We start from the raw sequence: 5,134 nt of genomic DNA, 5'->3' as shown, positions 1-5,134 counted from the left end.
GTGTGTGTGTCAGTCATACTTTCCAACCCTCGCGATTTTCGCGGGAGACTCCCGCATTTCTCCCGATTTCTGACGAAATCAGATTTACTCACGACTGTTTCCACTCGGACTTTAATACAGCTACACCATTGTTTGGTTTCCATGGTAGCGCGTCTCTTTAGCAGCGCGCGCAACTCAAAGTCTGAGAGGGTGAGGGAGATGAAAACTGAACAAGAATCGACAACTCGACCCTCTGATCACTCCTTTCCTGTAAAATACAGGTCCAGCCCACACATATGCTCCATGGTGCCACAGGCATTGCCCTTACAACTACAATAAGCATGCAAATGTTAATCTACAGCTCCGGCGATCCACTAGCACCGGAGTCTACACCTGCAGACGCAGCCATCCCCCACTGTAGCGTCGCCTTGGATACGAGTCTAAACAACTCACAGACACACAGGCCAAGGCGCTGAAAGGGCGCCCTTTGAGCATCAGATCTGACGACGCTGATTGGCTAAAATTATGTTTCGGCGGTATTTACAGATAGCAACAGTCAGCTTGTTGGCTGCTGCTGCTCTGGCTGAGGGCTCCTTTCTACCGCCCGGACGAGAGAGTGTAATGATACACGCTGCGGCCAGGCAGGAAACATGTGACTTATCAGTAACTTTAGACGTAAATCATAAATCGTAAAACAATTTTAAACGAGATTTTATTGTAGATTATACATTTTACTGATACCAACTATATAATATTTACCTTGTTCTTTAAAAATAAAAAATTGGAAATATATTTTTATTTTTATTTTTAATGACAATCAAACATGTGGGAAGAGTGGGGGAGGCGCCCCTAGCGCCCCTATGGGCCGGCCGCCACTGACTGGAAGTATTGCTGATATCATGTCTACCATCCTCTTAAAATACTCTGTCCAACAGTCCCAGGAAGAAATGTTTTTTAATGCTTATTAAAAGAAAAACATGCATTGTACTCAGGAGGGGACATTGACAGAGGATTACTGGAAAAGTACACAGTAAGTACTTCATAGTACTTGTGGGGGTATCGTTTCACTAGTACTGAGTCCAACAGGTTCAATCTCACGAACAACTAATGGCAACAAAAAATTATTCCCTCATCAAATTTAGCAGAAGTGGCTTGATTTTGTTCTCAGCAGGGGACTTTAAGAAAAATACACAGTAAAAGTACTTCAATGTATTGTTAGTAGTAGGCTAACTAATACAAAGTCAAACAGTATCAATTTCATTAAGAACTAATGGTAAAATTGTATTTTTATCACTCATCAAAGATAGCAGAAAAACATGCATTATGTACTATGGAGGGGACTCTGACAGAGGATTACTCACAAAGTACAAAGTAAAAGTACTTCATTTTATTTCTGGTAGCAGTCAAACTAGTACCAAGTCCAAGAGTGTCAGTTTTATTAAGAACTTGCGGTAAAGGATATTTGTATCACTCATTGAATATAGCAGGGAAAAAATGAAGAGCTGCTGATTTGAAAAAACAAACTCGAGAGACGGCTGAGGTGACCGCAGTGCAGAATCGCTGTAGTTTAAATCCTAACAATGTTGTCCATGTTTAGACATAGGCTTATTATATTTACAGCCCTTAATAAGATTAGTTTTCTGGGCTCAATATGTGTCTTGGTTGTTTTCGTTGTGATCGCTAAATTCACCTTGTTTATAATATTATCACCGTTCCAAGCAAACGAGTGCTTTTGTTTTGAAATCACTTCCGTGAGTTTCGCCCCGCCCCTCGCTCCAATGACCATTAGACCATTTAGTAAGGTGAAAATCAAAAACGCCTCTCAGACGCTCTTCCGTTACATTTTTTAATAAAGAAAAACAAATGGACCGTAGATACACGGATTGAAGACCCATCCATGACCCATTTTCAGTAGTCCTNATCGCTAAATTCACCTTGTTTATAATATTATCACCGTTCCAAGCAAACGAGTGCTTTTGTTTTGAAATCACTTCCGTGAGTTTCGCCCCGCCCCTGGCTCCAATGACCATTAGACCATTTAGTAAGGTGAAAAGCAAAAAGGCCTCTCAGACGCTCTTCAGTTTACTTGTTTGATAAAGAAAAACAAATGGACGGTAGATACACGGATTTTATATGAACAAGAAAAACGTATTTTGAGTCAACGTGCTTTAAAGATACGTATTTTAAGAAGAGAATGCGGGTGAAGAAAACAAATGTATATAATCTTTTTTATTAATAATAATTATGAATAACATTTATTTATAGAGCTATTGCACGTTTTCTTTTTAATTGACTTTGGCTGTTGTCATTTAGAATGTCTACAGACGCAAATAGAGGTAAAAAAACAAACACTCAATGGGCTTTAAAAAAAAAAAATTTTCCACTAATCTGAAAGAAGACGTAGCCCAGACACATTTAAAAGTGATGCAGCATGAACAAGTTCGGTAGAGTTAGAAATTATATTCTTACCTGTACGGTCAGTAGATGGGCTTTCCTTGAACATTCAAGCTTTTATTGTGAAAGACCTAACGAAAGTTGGTCTTACTCAAAATGTGCGAGCTTGACCCGGTCATAGCTTCAGTGGAGCAACCACACATTACTCACACAGAATGACTATTAAAACAGCACACTGCTGAATCCACGCATACACACATTCCGCCAGTTTGGATGACTACCTGAAAACTCGTAAAACGTTTATGTAGACGACTGAGTTGCGCGTGCGCCGTGATCCTACCTTTCCCCCCAGCTTGAGGTAACGCTATGTTGCTTGGCTTTAAAACCAGCAGCTGCACCAGGAGCAGAGGCGCAGACCCAGTGCAACATCAGAGCCAGTCACACGGGGAGGACAGCACCACAGCTCCGGGCAGGGGATCGTAGCGGGGCTCCAGCGAACATGCAGCCATTTCTGTAGAAAAACGACTTTTGCGTTTTTTATATGGAGGGCGCACTCATGTGGATGATCTCCCACAGCCAGGTCCACGCAGTGAGATGATCTATTTTTGCGATGGCGAAGGGTCTGTTTCCACGGGCCTGGGTGAAAAAGTCGTTCTACTTCCAGGTAATGTCACTGTTTGATAATTGATTTTTGATTCGGATTATGTGTGGGGGGTGTTTGCATTGAGATCCTGTGTATAATGTGGGGGTCTCATCAGACTGACAGCTGGCAGCAGCTCCTCCCCCGGCCGCACTGATGCCTGGCTGTTTGAGCATACCTGAGGAATGTGTCTGCTTATTAAAGCTTAAGTTGACAGTCTCCCTGCAGAACCTGAATGGTGTGTGCACGGCAGAGCTCAGGCCTGCCACTGAGGGTGTGAATAGCATGTGAGGAGGAACTGCTAATCCATGCCAACACCACTTCCCAGGCCAGGGAAGGATTTCTGTTTGCATCACTTTATTTTATTTTCCTCACAGAGAAGATGGCCAGACTTCCACTCACAGTTGTTTCATCACCTCTGATAGTGCCAGAGCAGCAATAATCCCTTTTGGGTTCCAGTGGTTTACTGCCAGCCATTCCTCCAGTACAGTAAGGAGATTATAAATGAGTACAGGGTTGCTTTTGTTCTAGTGAAAAGTAAACATATTGCCACATTACAACATACAGTACAGACTGCATATCACAACTCTGTGCCTGGTCTAAAGTCCATGGACTACAGTAGAGTTCAGGAGGTGATGGCCGGGCTGATTGAATCTGGCTTCAGACAATATTTAACTACACCGGTTTCAATTAGGCTACTCTCCTCTGTACACACACACACACACACACACACACACACACACACACACACACACACACACACACACACACACACACACACACACACACTCTCTCTTTACAGAAGTGGTTTATTTGAGTCCTTTCTATACATAGAAAAAGCATCACTATTCTTTTTTATGTTGCTGCGTATTTTCTTAGGGTTGTTTTCGGTTCCTGTTTTGGTGCAGAGTTTGTAGGACAAGGAGTCTGACACATCTGGCTAAGTATATTCAGTGTTGATATAATATTTGAGCAAAAGTGTTTATTTTTGTTCCTTACTGACTTTTAAATCAATATTAAGACAGTAAGTGCCATCATATTGAGTTAAATAAATACATTATTTTAAGTGACTCTGGAATAGATGAAAGGAAAGACCTTTAAAATCTATTTGAGTAATAGAAATACAAATAAGGACCTTAATAAAGTATAAGGAAATTAAACTCTAAGCCAAAGTAATTAAAATACACATTACTAGAATTGAAATAGGATGCAATAAAAGATGGATATTGCCCTAAGGATAATGTGTCGTAGGTTTTAAATTATTCGCATGTTGTTCCATGTCATAAGGAAGAAAAACTGTAACCAGCACCTGCAACACAATCCAAACATTAGAGAGGGTTCCATAAACTGCTGCTGAGTTTGTTAGACGTGCTGGTTAAAGGCCCAGTGAAGTGCATTTTTTTGCTCCAAAATGAAATGGCAGTTTCATTCCTTACATATCATTGTGCCTGTTATTGGCTAAAATAATTTTTAATAATTCATAATTAATGAATTAATGAATTATTAATTTTGCCGTCTGAGCCTAACGGAAGTTGCAGACGATAGTGGCTGTGACGTCACAAGATGTACCCAGTTGTGATTGTAAACATGGTGGAGACTTTGGAAAGTGATACTAGTGTGAGAGAAATGATTGATTTGGACAGCTTTTCGGACAGGATAGATGAGGAAAGTGATCAATCTGGTGCACTTTGAGGGCAACATTAAGAGATTTATGGATACAGCTCTCAACACTCATATGAAACATATATTTCAATAATCAAAAAAAATTGGAAGGATTTCTTAACCTATTTTATACAACTAATATTACATAGATGGAAATATTTGTTTACATAGATGACCAAACCCACTGAGATAACTTAGGCTACAGTTTACAATCTAATTACTCAGAGTCCTTTACCTCCCTGAGCTGACGTTATCTCTCTCAGTTCCACACGAGAGTACTCTCCCTCTCCTTATTGTGGGACTGAGAGAGATTAACGTCAGCCTCAGGGATGGGTAGATACGGACTCTGGAGTAATTAGATGGTAAACTGTAGGCCTAAGTGTATCTCAGTGCGGTTTGGTTCACCGTATGGTAAACAAATATTTCCATCGGTATGGTAATTATATGTACTCTGCTTTT

This window comes from Notothenia coriiceps, unplaced genomic scaffold, assembly GCF_000735185.1.
Source record: "Notothenia coriiceps isolate Sejong01 unplaced genomic scaffold, NC01 NC01_scaffold00037244, whole genome shotgun sequence".
NCBI lineage: Eukaryota > Metazoa > Chordata > Actinopteri > Perciformes > Nototheniidae > Notothenia > Notothenia coriiceps.
Note: the sequence above shows the minus strand (reverse complement) of the source record.